Here is a 19,910-nt window from a genome sequence, read left to right as displayed (position 1 = left end):
TATGATGAATTTCAAAGGTATGACAATGAATAACATAATGCCCTTTTAATGAAAAATCATGAAGTTTGTCCCACTGAAAATGCTCCCTTACCGAAGAAAATATGGTAGACGTACAAGGCCGGTCTGAAATAAGACAATGATTGGGGCCATAATAATGTGTGTGGGCATGACAAGGGCAAGAGACGATATAATAATCATCGAGGTGGTGCCTCTAATTCTAATGCCCGGGTGGAGTCATATTTGACTCTTAAAGATGATGTTTTTGATGGCCTCGATGATATTACTCATCTAGAAGCTGAAGACTTCTTTGGAGATTGAAACTGAAGATTTATTATTGAACTGAAAATAAATGATGTTGTTATTTTTATGTGTTTTACTTAAAGTTGAAGTACTTAAAATTTTCTTTTGTTAATTTTTCATACTCATTATTATGAATTTTTATTTTATGAAGATAAACAAAATTTCAATTTTCAGTTGGATCCAAGATGAGTAATAGAGATATGTGTCTTATGAACAGTGTCACAACTCATACGATACTAAAAGAAAAAAAATATTTTTCTCATTTGATTATGAAAAAGGGCTATGTCAATACAATATCCGATAGTACAAAATTGATTAAGGGCTCTGAAAGAGTAGCCTTATTACTACCTTGAGGAACGATATTGGTAATTAATAATGCATTGTAGTAAGTCTCAAAGAAACTTAATAAGTTTCAAGGTTATTCGTCAAAATGGTTATCATATTGAGACTACGAATGAAGGAAAGGTTGAATACCTTTATATTACTACAATAAATGCGAAGAAGAATATTGTGCATGAAAAATTACCTACACTTTATTCTAGGTTCTACCATAAAAATATTGGTACGGTTGAATCACATGCCATATTAAATAAAAGGTTTACTGATTCTAATGATTTTATCATTTGGTATGACCAATTGGGCCATTTCAATTATAATATGATGCGCAGTATAATTGAGAATTCAAATGATCACACTTTGAAGAACCAGATAATTCTTCAATCTAAGGAATTCTCTTGTGCTACTTGTTCCCAAGAAAAAATGATTGTTAAACCATCAACAACTAAGGTTGGGATTGAATATCCTGCATTTCTGAAATGGATACATGCTAATATATGTAGGCCTATTCACCCTGCATGTGGACCATTTAATTATTATATGGTCTTAATAGATGCATCTACAAGATGGTCATATGTGTCCTTATTATCAACTCGTAATATGGCTATTGCGAGGTTGTTGGCTCAAACAATAAAGTTAAGAGTATAATTTCTAGATTATGCAATAAAAACACTTTGTCTTGATAATGTTGGTGAGTTCACATCTCAGGCATTTAATGATTATTGTTTGTCCACTGGGGTAACAATTAAACATCATGTTGTCTATGTTCATACTCAAAATGGTCTAACAGAGTCATTCATTAAACGTCTTCAATTAATAACTAGACCATTGTTGATGAGGACAAAATTACTTGTTTCAATATGGGGGCATGCTATTTTGTATGCAGCAGCACTTGTGCGTATAAGGCCAACCAATTTTCATGAATTCTCCCCATTACAGTTGACTTTTGGAAAGGAGCCAAACATTTCCCATCTTAGAATTTTTGGGTGTGTTGTATATGTTCCAATTGCTCCATCGCACTGCACAAAGATGGGTCCCCAAAGAAGATTGGGAACATATGTTAGGTATGAATCTCCTTCTATTATAAAATATTTGGAACCTATGACTGAAGATTTATTTACGGCAAGATTCGTTGATTGTCATTTTGATGAATCAGTATACCCAATATTAGGGGGAGAACATAAGCAATTGGAAAATAAGATAGATTGAAATTCATTATCACTATCTCATTTAGATCCTCAAACAAATCAATATGAGCAAGAAGTTCAAAAGTTGATTTATTTGCAGAATATTGCAAATCAACTGCCAGATGCATTTACTAACCTTCCACAGGTTACTAAATCGCATATCCCTGTTGTTAATACTCAAGTTCGAGTTGATGTCCTGGTAGGATAATTTTTTCAGGCAAATGAGTCTATGCCACGATTAAAAAGTGGAAGACCAATTGATTCTAAAAATAAAAATCTTCGAAAAATGAAAGGAATAAAAGATTAAGATGATCATAATTATGAGACAATTGCTCAAGAAGAGCCCAGAGACATAACAAATGGTGATACCATCGAGGAGGTCCAAGTATCTAAGAATAATGAGAATGAAGAAATATCAATAAGTTATGTCTCGACATGAAAAAGGTGAAGCCGAAATGATATTGTGCTCGATAATATTTTTGCTTATAATGTTGCCATTGAAATAATGCAATAAGATGAGGATCTTGAACCAAAATCTATCGATGAATGTAGACAGAGAAATGATTGGCCAAAATATAAGGATACAATTCAGGCAGAGTCAAATTCACTTGAAAAACGTAAATTTTTGGATCAATAATCCGAACACTTAAAGGTTGTTAAGCGAGTGGAGTATAAATGGATTTTTGTGCATAAAAAAATGAAAAAGGTGAAGTCGTAAGATATAAAACACGACTTGTAGCCCAAGAATTTTCACAAAGGCCTGACATTGACTATATGAAAATATATTCCCCTGTGGTGGATGCAATTACCTTCAGGTATCTAATGAATTTTGCAGTTCATGAAAAACTTGAAATGCATCTATTGGACGTGGTCACTGTCTATTTATATGGCTCATTAGACCACGACATTTTTATGAAAATTCTTGAAGGATTCAAAGTGCCTGAAGCATACACGGATTCTTGAGAAACTTGTTCAATAAAGCTTCAAAAATCCTTATACGAGTTGAAACAATCAGGACGAATGTGGTACAATCGTCTTAGCGAATATTTGCTAAAAGAAGGATTTAGAAATGATCCAATTTGCACTTGTGTATTTATGAAAAGGCTTGGATTTGAATTTGTCATAACAACAGTATATGTTGATGATTTAAATATTATTGAAACTCCTGAAGAACTTTCAAATACAGTAAAATATTTGAAAAAGGAGTTTGAAACGAAAGACCTCGGAAAGATAAAATTTTGTCTTGGTCTACAAATTGAACATTTTACAAATGGGATGTCCATCAATCAACATATACTGAAACTATTTTAAAGAGATTTTCAATGGATAAAGCACATCCATTGAGTACCCCAATAGTTGTGAGATCTCTTGATATTAATAAAGATCCATTTTGACATCGTGAAAATGATGAAGAGCTTGTTGGTGCTGAAATACCATATCTTAGTGCAATTGGTGCATTAATGTATCTTGCCAATAATTTTAGACTAGATATAACTTTCTCTGTAAGCTTGTTAGCAAGATTTAGTTCTTCTCCAACACGAAGACACTGGAATAGAATTAAGTATATATACAGATACCTCCGAGGGACCATTGATATGGGATTGTTTTACTCAAATAAATTCACACCACAATTAATTGGTTACGCAGATGCAAGATATTTGTCTGATTTCTATAAAAGTCAATCGTATACAGGCTATTTATTTACATGTGGTGCTACAGCTATATCATGAAGTTTAATAAAGTAAATTATGATTAGCACTTCTTCAAATCATGCAGAGATAATAGTCATTCATGAAGCAAGTCGAGAATGCGTTTGGTTAAGATCAATAACTCAACACATTCAAGAAACATGTTGTCTTTCTTTGAAAAGAGACGTTCCAACAATATTGTATGAAAACAATGTTGTATGTATAGCCCAAATGAAGGGAGGATGCATCAAATGAGACTGAACAAAATATATTTCACCAAAATTCTTTTTTACCCATGATCTTTAAAAGAAGTGTGAAATAGATGTTCAACAAGTTTGTTCAAGTGACAATTTAGCAGATATGTTTACCAAGGTATTGCCGACTTCAACCTTTGAGAAAATGAGATACAAAATTGAAATGCGTCGTCTTCGTGATATTAAGTGATGTTCTCATCAGGAGGAGTAAATACGCACTGAAGTTTGAGTGATTCACCAACTGACCAAAGTGGCAAAGTGCAAAGCTGCGCATCAGGATTCAGGCATCAGCGCATCAGTGAGCTGTCTGCAGTCACCAATGTCTCTCACGCCGACGAGGCGATGACTGGCGAGTGGAGACGCCTCAGTCACTCTAGTTCTCACGCTGACGACTGGCGAGTGGCGACGCCGTCGACGACGACTGGCGAGTGGAGAGGACTGGCGAGTGGCGACAATTTCTCAATCTTGAATCTTCTCCTCCAACTGGTAACAAATATTTGGATTGATTCTTTGTGGTTCTGCGTATTAACAAATGCAATAAGTTTTTTGTTACAATCTTAATGTTATTTGTTGAAGTTCGATTCTTTGTGGTTCTGCCGTCTGCGCCATTTCCATTTGACAGATAATATATTTCCTTCCAGCTTTGTTTTGTAAATGCCTCATGCTGAAATAGTTAAATCTGAATGAGTTAGCTTTAATATTCACAATTCTTGGTGTTTAAAGTCGTGCTATTGCTATTTTGTGTGTTTTGTTGGCTCGCTGATTGATTATATCCTTTTAACTCACAATTCACAGTGACATATATGTTTTTATCTTCTCATTACAGTGAGTGAGACAGTGAGTCTAAGAGTAAGATATGTCTGCTGTAAGCCTGCAATAGTGCAAAACTGCAGCAATACAGTGGTTAGTTAATTGAATGCTACATGTACCAAGGAAAGGGCGAAATTTAGTTCCCTTGATCTTGACTGTCACTGTGGCTGTAGCAATACAAATAGATTTTTATCTGAGAAGTTAACTGGCCGGTTGTTGATCTCTGTCAGCATATTTGCTTACCAAACTTCTTATCTATGCACTTTCCAGGCTCACCGCTCACTGCCTTGGTTCCCGGCAGTTTGTGTGACAATAATCGTACCGATAACAATCAATAATCGATAAATTGATATTTTAACAAGCTTTCATAATGGTTTAACATGATTACAAATCGATAACCGATAAGTAAAACCAATAAATACTAAAATCGAACCAAATTGATCGATACGTAGCCTAGTTAAGTGACTTTCTTTTTCTCTTTTTGGAATTTCGCCCACACAGGAAAAATATATATTATAATAGCCAAAGAGTAACTTATTCATACAACTTGTCTCAAAAAACTTTTACAAAACCATCACAAAATCTTTACATGGTGTAGAAGCAAAAGAGTTTGCATACAAAAAATATTACAAACCCTTTATTTTTGGCTTAATTTAAGCCTTAGTTTCTTCATGATTTTCACTCTATGGTTAAGTTATTCTCTCTCTCAGTCGGTAAGGATTTTCTATTGTATTGTTAGAATTTCTTAAACAATTACGCAGTCGCTCTTACCGATTCATCACTCTATATCTTCAATTCAATTTTTGTTTTTGTTTCGGAAATGCAATAAGTAAATAAAGAAATAATGCGAAAGTCAACTCCAATTTGAGCAATTTCAGTGACGGAGTTGCGTAACCCAGTGCCAACTATGGTATTTTTGGAATGAAATTAAAAAAGAAGAAGTTATTCATGCAGCATTAGGATAGAATTAAAAAAAACGGAAAAGGGCCAAAATTACCCCTGAACTTCGAAAAATAGTTCATCCATGCCATTCGTTATACTTTAGGGCCAATTATATCCTTACCGTTATAATTTGGGCCAAATATGCCCTTGAGTATAATAGAGTGTCACGTGTCGGTTTCTTAGTGGCCAACTTATTTTCCCCTCTTATTTTTTCATCCGAATCAAGTAATATTAGATTCGACCCAATCAATTTAGTATCCGACCCATCAATAATATATCATACCCAAATAAACCTAAACCTAACCCATCAACAACGCTACTCTCTCTCTGTTCTCTCTCTAAAAAAATGCATACCACCTCTCTCTATCGTCTTCAACCTCCATTCTCGCGGCTGATGAAAACTCGTTGTTCTTAGCCTTACTAGTCCAATCAATTGATAAAACATTTTCTTTATCACAAAGATTGGATTTTTCAGGTGCAACATTCTCTTTATCACAAAGATTGGATTTTTCAGGTGCAACATTCTCTTTATTATCAGAAATAACTAGTTGGTTCTGAAGCAAATGGACACTCAATGCTTCTCCACCATTGTTGCTGCTACAATTTTGTCCGAGCTTATTTAAGGAATTACCATAAAGGAAATTATATGAATTTGAAGAACGAAGTGGGTTTGTAGTTTTCTTGAAGTCGGACATTTTTGAACACCCAATTTGAGGAAAAGAGCAGAACAACAGGTTATGAAGTATAGTAAATTGAGATGTGCAGAAACTGCAGACACTGTGTTAGCCGGTGTTTGATGGACACAGAGTTGAGTTTTATGTGTTGAAGAAACCATTTATGGATGAATTCTTGGAATTTTTGAGCTATAAGTTTGATACATGATAATATGATACATAAACTTTAAGCAGTAAAGTTTGATACATGAGAATATGATACATAAACTTTCATCTTATATTCGAGTTTGATACATGAGAATAGCTGATACTAAGTTGTAGATGTATTAGAAGCAGTAAGTTGATACATAAGTTGACTTGATACATAAGTTGACTTGATACATAAGTTGTAGCTGATACATATGTATCAAGTCAACTTATGTATCAGCTGCAACTTATGTATCAGCTGCAGCTTATGTATTAGCTACAGCTTATGTATCAACTGCAACTTATGTATCAAGTCAACTTATGTATCAAGTCAACTTATGTATCAGCTACAACTTATGTATCAACTTACTGCTTCTGATACATCTACAACTTATGTATCAGCTGCAACTTATGTATCAAGTCAACTTATGTATCAAGTCAACTTATGTATCAAGTCAACTTATGTATCAGCTGCAACTTATGTATCAAGTGCAACTTATGTATCAAGCTGCAACTTATGTATTAGCTGCAACTTGTGTATCAGCTTAACTTATGTATCAGCTACAACTTATGTATCAGCTACAACTTATGTATCAACTTACTGCTTCTGATACATCTACAACTTATGTATCAACTGCAACTTATGTATAAGCTACAACTTATATATCATCTGCAACTTATGTATCAAGTCAACTTATGTATCAGCTGCAACTTATGTATAAGCTACAACTTATGTATCAAGTCAACTTATGTATCATCTGAAACTTATGTATCAAGTCAACTTATGTATCAAGTCAACTTATGTATCAGCTACAACTTATGTATAAGCTACAACTTATGTATCATCTGCAACTTATGTATCAAGTCAACTTATGTATCAGCTACAACTTATGTATCAAGCCAACTTATGTATCAGCTACAACTTATGTATCAACTTACTACTTCTAATATATCTACAACTTATGTATCAACTGCAACTTATATATCAGCTACACCTTATGTATCAGCTACAACTTATGTATCAGCTACAACTTATGTATTAAGTCAACTTATGTATCAGCTACAACTTATGTATCAGCTACAACTTATGTATCAAGCCAACTTATGTATCAGCTACAACTTATGTATCAACTTACTACTTCTAATATATCTACAACTTATGTATCAACTGCAACTTATATATCAACTACACCTTATGTATCAGCTACAATTTATGTATCAGCTATAACTTATGTATTAAGTCAACTTATGTATCAGCTACAACTTATGTATCAGCTATAACTTATGTATCAACTTACTGCTTCTGATACATCTACAACTTATGTATCAACTTACTGCTTCTGATACATCTACAACTTATGTATCAACTTACTACTTCTAATATATCTACAACTTATGTATCAACTGCAACTTATATATCAGCTACACCTTATGTATCAGCTACAACTTATGTATCAGCTACAACTTATGTATTAAGTCAACTTATGTATCAGCTACAACTTATGAATCAAGTCAACTTATGTATCAGCTGCAACTTATGTATCAACTACAGCTTATGTATCAGCTGCAGCTTATGTATCAAGTCAACTTATGTATCAGCTACAACTTATGTATCAACTTACTACTTCTGATACATCTACAACTTATGTATCAACTGCAACTTATGTATAAGCTACAACTTATATATCATCTGCAACTTATGTATCAAGTCAACTTATGTATCAGCTGCAACTTATGTATAAGCTACAACTTATGTATCAAGTCAACTTATGTATCAGCTACAACTTATGTATCAAGCCAACTTATGTAACAACTACAACTTATGTATCAAGTCAACTTATATATCAACTATAACTTATGTATCATATTCTCATGTATCAAGTTAGTTTATGTATCATATTCTCATGTATCAAACTTTACTGCTTCTGATAGATCTCAATTTACTACACTCCATACACATTTCAACTGCACAACTGCAGTTTTTGCACATTACAACTGCATATTTCAACTGAACAACACAACTATACATTCATCAATATTTCAGTAAAACTAAACATAATTGAATTCGACAAAATAACTGGACATTTCAAAAACTAATACACCACAAGTCTTAAGCAGTAAATACATCACCATAATTCACAAAAAATAATAACATTTCATAAAGCTAAATCAATTGTTAGGTCCCCTTCTTGAATTCAATTTTCCAATCCTCTCTTGAGCTTTAGCCTCCAACTTGCTGGTAGTAATTGCATCATTCCCTTGCCAAGTTAATCTTGTTAATGAGATTGGAAGATTGGTTGCCTCACTAACACCATTGTCGTCACCTCTAAAGCTTATTGCCCTTCTACCTATTGGTTCTTGCGCTTTCTGCCTCATTTGAAGTCTTGTGGAAAATTCAGAAATCACTATGGGCCTTAGAAAAGGGTCTTCATCATCTTCCTCAACTGAGGGATATTCAAAGTTAGGAAATGGAGTGCTGCTACTAGGCATGGGCTGAGTATCTTGGGTTGGTTGAGGGGCTGTTAAGTTGATCTCTTCTTCAACTTGGGAATTTTCATCTTCATCAACTAAGCCCCGAGTCTGTCTCTTTTTGCCTCTAGTAGAATGTCTTTTCTTAGCTTTTTTCTTGCTTTTCTTTGGCTACAAAAAGGTGAAAAAATTATTAGAAAATAGTTAATTATACTAATATTAGATACACAACAGTTAATAGATATGTTGATTTACCTTACCACAGCCCCTAACATTATGATTTGGCTCTCCACAGTTGTTGCAAGTTATCACTCTACCTTTCCTTGAAAGCTTCCATTCACCTTGCCTCTTAAGGGTCTCATCTTTTCCTCTATCCCTCTTAATCCTGGGTCTGCCGGCAAGTTTGACCAAAGCTGGTGGTTCCATGGCCTGAGAAGGGTCAATATTCCAAAACTGTATGCCCCTAACCGGTTGCAACTTGTGTTTATATGCTAGCTTGAATGCCTCCTTGCTATGATACCAATGTATCTCAGAAATAGGGTCAATTTTCTTGTGAATCATGGCCTTGATTGCATGTGGGCATGGAATTCCAGTAAGGTCCCATGTCCTACAAGTACACCGCTTTTGCCGCAAATTCACCACATGTCTATCATTTCCTTCTGTTACCTCATATCAACGGTCTCCATTACCATTGACCTTGCACACTTGGGCTATTTTCAAATATTCATTATACAACTTCATTGTATTAGGACTGACCAAACCATACCACTTACTCACAAACTCATCATTTTCTCTTAACCTATTCATCACCTTAATTCTTATGTCATCCAACATTCCAATGATGGGCTTATACCTTGCTTCAAGTATCCAAGAGTTGAATGACTCAGTAAAATTATTGTCCACTCTTTAATTCTTACAGACTGTATCAAGATAAGCTCTACACCATAATTCTGGAGGATACCTGCTGATTAAGTCCTTTGCAGCAGGTTCATCCAACTGCTTCATCTGTTCAAGGTGGTCTCCAAACTCCTTAGCATAGGAGGACCATGCACCCCACCATAGAAGCTTCTTCAACTCACCTTTTCTCCACCTTTTGCACCAATTTGCCTCAATGTGCTTTACACAAAATCTCTGATGTGCTTCAGGCAGTACATTCTTTACTGCATCAACTAGTCCCTACATATAAGAAACAAACAATGCTAAATATTTACATAGATTTAAAAAAATAGATAAAAAAATAGATTTAAAAGCAAATAAAAAATCAGATTTAAAAAATAGATAAAAAAATAGTGTAGTTTACCTTCTGCATGTCTGATATGAAGGTTATTCCTTTGCCATTATGGAGTTCAAGTGAGTTTTGCAACTGTTGTAAGAACCAAATCCAAGTCCTCTTAGTCTCTTTATCAACCACTACCCATGCTAGAGGGTAAAATTGATTCATACTATCTTGACCAACAGCAACCAATACTTGACCCTTGGCTTTTCCTTTAAGGAATGTACCATCTAACCCAATAAATGGTCTTAAACCTTCCTTAAAACCCATTTTCAATGCATTGAAACAAATATACATTCTTAGAAATTTTCTTTTACCTTGAGCTAGTGCCTCCTTGGACAAATTAATGACAACATCACTTCCTGGATTTGATTCTCTCAATTCATTTGCATAGGCCTCCAGTTTTTTATAATTATCTGTAAAACTACCTTCCAGAGTTTCCAGGACCTCTCTTTTGGCTCTTTTACATTTTCCTTCACTTACATTTAAATCAAAAACTCTATGTAAGTCAGCCCTCATATCTTTTATCTTGTATTTTGGGTCATCTTGTAACTTTTTCTTGAAATATTGAGCTATGATACTAGAGTTGATCAGTGGGTTATCATACACTACACCACAATCACTATGAGGAATTAAAGTCTTAACAGTCACCCCAACAGTAGTGTCATCATCAGATATGTGGCATATAAATGGGCATCCTACAGTATCACATGAATATCTCACCCTATGCGTATCACTTTTTTCAACAACTAACTTTTTCTTATTTGTCAGTGCATAAAGTCTACAAAAATTCCTTGCTTCTGGTATGTCCTTGAAGGTCATACCCTTAACTAACTCCCTAAAATCATTCAAATTTTCAGTGATATCCCTTCTCTTGTGGGTAGCAAGTCTCTCTAATTCCTCACTATCATATTCTGGACAATCAAATGCCATACCATTATCATCCTCAGTGTCACTACAATCTGTCCCAACTTCAGTAACAAAATTAGGTACTAAAGAAAGTGATTCATCATTTTGTAGAATATTTGAAACATGCACATCTGTCCCAACTTCATTAACAAAATTAGGTACTAAGAAAAATGATTCATCACTTTGTATAATATTGGGAACATGCACATCTATTTCGCATTCATCAGTAGCAAAGAAATGAATGACATGGTATTCTTCGGAGACAAATGATAATAATTTCCTAATACCTTCATCACCTTCTAATTCAAAGTACTTTCCAGATGGTCCAGCAACAATTAATTGTTGGACACCTACAAATCCTAAATGGAAAGTGTACTCATTTACAATGTCAATATAAGATAAGAGATCAGGATCATACTCTCTCCAATAGTGAACCCATTTCTTTTCATACAATACATGTGGTTCTCGAATCCAATCACCACCATGATGAAAGAATAAGTTGACTTTTATCATCTTAACAAGCTGCAATTAATTAGCAAGTAAAAGTTAATGTAAATGAGTAGACAAAATAAGACTCTGGACAAAACTTATTTTCTAACTCCAAAAATGATCTAAAGCCTAAACAGCAAATGAAGTTCTCATTATTGTCTATCACCAAAAAATAAAAAGAAATTATTTTTTAAAATTGATTAAGTCAAGCATAGGGTAACAACAAATGAAATTTGCATTGTTGTCTATCCCCTTCGTAACCATATCATAACCACAAAGAAAAGGGGAAAACAAACAACTGATAATAAACTAGGAATATAAAACTGTTGGGCAAAACCCCAAATTTCAAAAAAAAAAATCACCAGATTTTTAAAAAAAATCACCAGATTTTTAAAAAAAATCATCAAATTTCAAAAAAAATAAAAATCAACCTCCATTAATGTTTAGACTTAACAATCCGCAACAAGCCTTTAAAAAACTGAAAACACAACAATAGCTGTAGCAGATAAACGAAGATTATGGAGTTTATGAAGAACCTTCTTCCAATAAGAACCTTATGAATAACAACAGCAGTAGATAAATGCCTATATTTACAATATTTGATGATGAAATGGAGGTTGAAGACGATAGAGAGAGGTGGTATGCATTTTTTTAGAGAGAGAACAGAGAGAGAGTAGCGTTGTTGATGGGTTAGGTTTAGGTTTATTTGGGTATGATATATTATTGATGGGTCGGATACTAAATTGATTGGGTCGAATCTAATATTATTTGATCCGGATGAAAAAATAAGAGGGGAAATAAGTTGGCCACTAAGAAACCGACACGTGGCACTCTATTATACTCAAGGGCATATTTGGCCCAAATTATAACGGTAAGGGTATAATTGGCCCTAAAGTATAACGAAGGGCATGGATGAACTATTTTTCGAAGTTCAGAGGTAATTTTGGCCCTTTTCCGTAAAAAAAACAACTAAAAACCCCTCAATTTCTTTATGAAGAAACTTATACAACACGTTGTATGGGGACAAATTAGGACTAGTAAGGACAACGAACCAAACCACAACACGTGGTAAAATCGAATGTGAAGGAACGTTTGTTGTGAATGGGGGAAATTGAAGGGAGACCATCCCTGGTATGTCTTGGGAGGCCTCGATGTCTACTAGTAAATCAGAGGCGAATTCAAGATTTGTAGAATATATATGCATCACTAAAAAAAGAAGGAATAATGTATTAAATGAGAACTGATTTCAAGTCGTTTAGATAAATAACTCAACATTTAATCAAGTGCATCATTTAGTGTTCTTGCAGCATATAAGGTGCCAATAGATAATATTATACCAAATTTAAAAGTATACACATAAAATATTTTATTTTATGGCGAAATCATGGGTTCGCGTACATAAACCTTTTTTTCACATAAATTCGCCACTGCAGTGAATAATTGTCATATGGTTAGGCATCCCCAATGAGGTTTCGTCCGGAGAAGACTTTCTTACAAGTTACAACTGAAAGTGTTCATAATGACCTTCGAGAGTTCAACAATCAATCTCGAGCCGCACACCTACATGTTCCATCCAGCTTTCAGCGAGGCATTAGACTACAAGCATGTATTATAAGATATCCCTTTCAATGCCATGTGTGCGGTCATTTCATATTGAAGCGACGATTCATCGTAGCCTATATAAGGAGCTCTAAGGATAATAGAAGGCATCATCATAAAATCCCGTAACATGATATTTGTCTTTTGTTCTTCTTCTCTTAGAATTCTTAGGGAAGAAGCACCCCACCCCTTACTTTTATTATTCTTTTCCTTACAAAAGATTGCATTTTTTTGGACCACCACCTTAGCGTTTTAGTATAAGGGAAATAAACTTGATTGGCCTTAACCCACTTGACTTTAACCTCTTTTTATTAATTATATTGTTAACCAAAGTGAAAATTTTCCCAATAATCAATTTGGGGTCGTCTGTTCGAATAATCAATTATGGTGTTATTTTGATCTATTGTTCTATCCCGTCGTTGAAAAATCAAGGTTTTTCCATTAGAATGGAGCCGCCACATTTGAGACTTTAACATGATGGACTTCAGACGATCTTCAACACAACATCCTTCCGCCTATGAGATTTTCGTAACTAATGAAATTTATGTAAATGTAAGGGACAACACCCTCAAGTACCTGGGTTAGGCTAAGAGAGAGAACAAGGACGTGGAAAAGAAGGTGAATAGAAATTCAACCCATATAGCTTCCTGAAATTAAATCGGATGAAGAAACAAGCCTCGTGGATTGCAAAAGACAAAGAAGTCTAAAAAAGTACACATATGGCCATGTATTAAGGGAGAGCCCCACTCCACACTACCTAATTTGAACTAATCAAGGGGTTGTAAGAAATATTGGAATCCTCTAGAGAGATAAGTGACAGGGATGAAGCCGAGGCCCTATTCCTAGAGGCCACAAGAAATGTTGTGGTAGAAGTTGAAGGTGGGAGTAAACTGATTTCCCATACTACGAGTGTTGAAAGCTTCTTAGTCCTGACAAGGGTGGGTCCCACACCCAAATGTTTTTTTAGCCAATTCCACAAGGGGCCTTAGGATTAGACTGGAAGCCTCGGGAAGCTCAAGAAATGTCATTCTTGTAATGACCTTAAGGGTCATTTTTGGATATTAACGCGAAATTACCATTTTACTCTTATCATTAGTGCCCTCGAGTATTATTTGGTCAGTTTGTGTGGCTGAATGAGTTAAAGCCTTGATAGATAATGAAATGGGAAAATTTTTGAGTTCTATAGAGTTAAGTTGTGAAAATATAATTTTCAGGATCAAACGAAGATACAGGTCTCGAAACGGAATTCGGTCAGCTTCATCAGTTCCGAAATGTGAAAATTGATTTAGGAGAGTCATTGGTAACAGATTTGGGGTTGATACGTGAATTTGAGGTCTTAAGTTGAAAAGTGAAGTTTTAAATGAGTTAGTTTGACTTTGGTCAACAAATCTAGTTCGGAGACTCGGATTAGATTTCTGATGATTCTAATGGTTTTGGGGCATGATTCCAACACTAGAAATGACTTTGTTGTAATTTTTAGAGGTTCTGAGGGTATTTTGGATATTTCAAGTGTCGAAATTAGTTTAATTGCGACTTATCGGATTTCGGATCAAGGAGAACTCGAACTCAAAATACGATGGTTCCATTGAGTACGAAATATCAAATTTAGTAGGAGTGCATATAAGGTTTGTGAGTATGGGATTCTGAATGATTTTTGAGGGTCCGACCGAGAGCATTGTGGACTTAGCATTTCAGTTGTGATCTGATTTCTGGTGCAGGTATCTTTGTTCATTGTGATCGCGACCTCAGGTCACGCAATTGCGATGTATCAGGGAAATGGTCTTCACGATCGCAGAGGTGGGTTCGCGATCGCATAGGTCATTTTTGACCTGAACAATGTTTAATCGAGAAAAACCTCATTTTCACAATTTTTGAGTTTCTTGAGCTTGTTGGGGCGATTTTAGAGAGGATTCTTCGAGTAACTTTGTGGGGTAAGTGATATTTCACTAAAATCTTTCGATCATTTATATTATGATTTCAGCTTCTAAATCTTTAGTTTTAAATCCTAAATTTCTTATTTTTTTTCCTAACCCGAATTTAAAAAAATGATGATTTCTAACTTTTTGGGTACTCTATTTTTATGAGGTTTTCAACCATGAGTTTCTTATTATGTGTAGAATGTGAGTTTTCAATAAAATTTCAAATTTGACCTTTTTTGTAATTAATCAATTTGTGGAATGTTTTACCCTCGGTTTCGAAATCTATCAATATGGGTGCTATTGGACTCCTTATGATGCATATGTTTCATTCTTGATAGTGGGTTATCATTACGGACATTGAATTCAAGATTTGATCATCCAGTGAAGGTGTTCGAGTGTGGTTTCGTCTATCGAGGTAGGTTTGGCTATCCTTCTTAGGGATGAGCTAGGGTGATTAGTCAAATTCTATGTTGTTGGATTTGGGATGAGGTCATAGTGTAGGCTGGGAATGATAATTGATATTGTGATACCCGTGTGGGGGCTTATATGTGTCGTGTAGCCCGTGTGGGCGCCTTATGTGATATTTTATCTGTGATTGAGACTGTGTAATCTATGACTTAATTGTGTGAAACTAAGAAGAGGTTATTTGGTTGGTAATGCCCGTCTGAGGGTTAGGGTTGGGGTTTTAAGCATGCATGAATATTGAGATATTGTTGAGAAAGGGGTAAACACTTAATTTGATATATTTCCTTCCAATTACTATCTATTGAGGGTGATATCATGCTTATGTTAAATTTTGAGAACTTTGAATCTTGTACTACATGTTGAGTTGAATATTACCTACATGCCTTATGCATTGTGATTACATTCATCCTCATTCATACTATTATTGATCATTGAGAAGTTGAGAACTGTGGAAACCCCTTTTAAAAAAGAAAATGTGTCATCTTTTGTATCCTTGACCACGAGATAAGTGGCAAGAGAATGAGACATTAGTATCATGAGTCATTGGCAATGAGTTGGGTGGCGATGTAGTTGATACATTGAGATTGTGATGAGATATATGGTCTGCGATACCCCTATGGGTCCTGCTTGGTAGCCCAGCTCAGCAGGTGTATACGACAGGTTATGCGTCAACCTTGATCCCACCGTATCATTATATCATTGCATTCATCATATTGCATTACATTGATACATGTGATACTTTACCTATCTGTTTAACTGTGATATTGAATTGTATTTATGTGTTTACTTTAATCTCGCTGTTCCATATAAATTAGCGGCAGCGTAGCCGGAGTGGGACTTTTCTGCGTGCAGATGGAAGCGTTCCTTAGTTTATTTCGTAGTTTTTGATTAATTTCTTATACTCAGTCGATTAAACCTACTAAGTACGTGTGGATTGTACTCACCCCTACTTTTGTGTCCCTTTTTGATGCAGCTACTAGCCAGGGTACCCAACGTTGTAGTTGATTCTCGCAGATTCATCGTCATCAGATCAGTGGTGAGATATTGAGATCTAGATCGCCGCTAGTCCATCTTTCATTTACAGTCCTCTCTATATTTAGAGACTTAAATTGTGTATTCAGATTCAGATTTGTATTTAGATGCTCTTAAAACTTATGACACCAGGTTTTGGGTATTTTTGTTGTTGTCCTTTATTTTGCGTTTATTTGTGGCCTGACTTTCCTTTTAGGAGTCTCATAGGGTTTTATTTTCGGCTTACACATCGGAATGTGGTTTGGAATGTGTTCCATCATGACCTCGATTTTTGGGTCGTGACAGTTCTAGACCAAACTTGATATTCCGGCGCTAACCGTGCTGATTTTTTTTTTATCCAAAAGCTCTTTCCAAGAATATTGACCAAGGTTAGTCTTACGCCAAAGTTTAAAGGCTAAAACGCCTAATGATACCAAAAAGCCTCGGTACTCGAACCGATTATGCCACTGACTTTAGGTGACTATTTCGGAGCTGATGGAACAATTAGAATTTCATTCTGAGATCGTTTACTAGGTGTTTCGATCGAAGTCAACTATTCAAGTTTCAAAAGTTCAAAAATAGGGCAACGGCATCAAACACAAACAAACGACCAGACGATCGAACAGTCAATGGAAACTAGTCATAAATGACTTGAGGTCGCTATAGAAACGCTCTAAATGATGAAAAGAAGGCGTTTACACATAAATGACCTGAAGGTTCATTACACGTGACCCCAACAATGCTTTGTAGGAAAATGTTGTTAAACACATAAAATCCGATATACTAGATAAATATAAATTAAACTTGAAAAATAACATGACTCATTGTGTGTTCAGATGGTCGTGAGTTTCACTCTACACATTGAAGTTCCCGGTCTAAAACTCGTTGCGTACATATTATATGCATTTTTTGAAAAACAAATTGACAAGAAAAATGCAAATTCGAACACAAGTTATCAAGCCCACAGAAAGGGAATAGACCAGTGCATCTAATTATTGTTTTTTATGTTTCAAGGTGCCAAGAAAAATATATAATCCTTGGGTATATATACATATTTTTTTCCAAATTTAACAAGTACACGTGCACCCAATCTTCTACGTCGGTCCGCCTCTACTATTGCCAACCCTTTGAATTTCAAGTGGATATGATGCCTACCAATACTACTGAAAATACGTTATTTCATTTGGATTTACTATCATCATGGATTACCCACAAATGAATACCTACAAAAAATTGGAAAAGCGCCAACTACAACAACTTCCTTTGTCAAACTCATGATGATTCTCACAAGAACATATATTTTTTCACCGGCCAAATGCAATCCAACTTTGACAATCATTTAGGTGATTCAAAATTAGTATATATACAAATATAAAAAATTTATTATATATAGTGTAATTTTTTATTGAAGAGGTTCAGAAACTCCGACAGTCACGTAGGTCCGCCCTGATCCCTAGGTGCTTTTAGAACACCTCACTCCTTGTACAAAGCTCTTCTTGCTATGATATATAATATAAGTATTGTTTGTAATTAAAAAAAAAGGAGTCTAGTACTGCTATAAATTCTAATTATTAGATTAGAGTTTAGAGAATGCATATATTATGTTTGAGCCTTCCACTATACACCAATCTGGTGGCAAACTTTGGTGTAAGAAATGCTAGGAAGAGAGGACCATGAGAAACAAAGAAAGGAGACAGCATCTGATTTTGTTTTGTACACGAAATTACGATGAAGGCGGCAATATGATTAATATCGTGCTAATTTAAGTACATGTTACGATGAGGTAGCCAATGACGTAACCACGTTGTCACTAATGTGCAATAATTCTTTCCAAATTTTAATTAAAAAATACAAGCTAAACTTTGTGCTAAAAAGATGAAGTGAAAAAACCAAGGTGTGCTCTCTCCCCCCACGTACCCCACAATTTTGTGCTATATAAATTTCTAGTGATCTTATCCTCTCGATATCTGAGCCATATACAGCTTCTAGGTGGGGTTTCTTGACTGCCACGTCTGTAATTGCTTGGGAACATTACAAAGAGTATATATATTTATAATCCGGTTGAATATGTGATATGAAATTATAATATAAATTTAAATGATATAAAGTTGAAGTTTTATTTAGGTATGTAATTTGAATTTTTAAGTTGTATTTTTTTTATAAACATGAAAACCGCACAAATTATAACAACTATCTAAATTTTGCCTCAATTCCTATACCATCTTAATTATCATATGAACAAATCATAATTCATAAAAAAGATTTCAAAATATCCTAAGACGCCACATTGATAAATCTCATATTTTTATATTTTTTTAATAAATAAATATTTGTGATTACAAATTTAACACCGATAAGTTTATAAAAATCCACTAGTCAACAATAGTATAACTAGTTATTCTTCTATATAATCATTTCACATGATACGAACAATCTCTTTATGTTTAACATGAGTCTTTTTTGCAAAAAGTAAAATGATAGATCCTTTTTTAGAAAATATAAATTTATTAGTCAAGTTCTACATTTAATTTTTTGGAGAATTGAGATTTGAAATCATAATTTTAATACAAGAGATCTCAAATCACATGCCCAAACGATGATTTGAAATCATAATTTTCATATTGCATGTCCAAGTTTAGACCATTTTTTGGAGAATAGGGATTTGAAATCATAATTTCAAATCAAGATCTCAAATCACATCTCCGAATGTTGATTTGAAATCATAATTTGTTATCGCATATCCAAATTTAGACCACAAATCAAAGGAATATGCGCAATTCTATATGTACAGTAGCTACCTTTGATTTAATTGAGCATTTATATATCTTAGGACAAATCAATATAATGTGCTTGTATGATTGAAAAGGTGAGAGCGGGATAGAAGAATCGAGGGTTCCATTTTCCATAGATCATTTGACATTGGCTGCTAACGAGAAAAATCACAATTTTGGTTGGGGTCAAATCTTGGACAAAAAGAAAAAAGAAGGGACCAAATCTAACACTTGTTTAAGTTCCGTTTGCTAGTAACATTATGTTTTTTTCTTTTGCAGTAGGTGAGTTTTGGAAGTTTTAGAACTAGAGAATTAGAAATATAAAATGGAGCATAAAAAAGAAGAAGAAGAGGTTATTATATTTGACCCCCAATTGGGAAAAAGTAAAGTATAATAAGTGAAATCAAGAATGTGATGTCGTCGTGTCGAAGATAAAAGATCATGCAAAAATAATATTAGCTAGCTTCCCCAAATATATATGTGCCAATTAAATTTATGTTTGACCTAAAGGGTTGGGTCCCCTCCTCTAGTGTAATCATGAACTTTGCATTTTCTTTGTCTCTCCACATTACTATGATTACTGGCGTGTTCATGAATTACGTACTATAAAAAAAGCACTTCCTTTATA

At 34.5% G+C, this 19,910-nt stretch overlaps 1 pseudogene; it reads left to right on the top strand.

Moving 5' to 3' along the window:
- Nucleotides 1-4,739: 4,739 nt before the first annotated feature.
- Nucleotides 4,740-4,834, top strand: LOC129901776 (small nucleolar RNA snoR109; annotated as a pseudogene).
- The last annotated feature ends 15,076 nt before the right edge of the window (nt 4,835-19,910 follow it).

Source organism: Solanum dulcamara, chromosome 8 (genome assembly GCF_947179165.1).
Source record: "Solanum dulcamara chromosome 8, daSolDulc1.2, whole genome shotgun sequence".
NCBI lineage: Eukaryota > Viridiplantae > Streptophyta > Magnoliopsida > Solanales > Solanaceae > Solanum > Solanum dulcamara.
The sequence above is the reverse complement of the archived record's forward strand: the minus strand, read 5'-3'. Positions and strand labels throughout refer to the sequence as shown.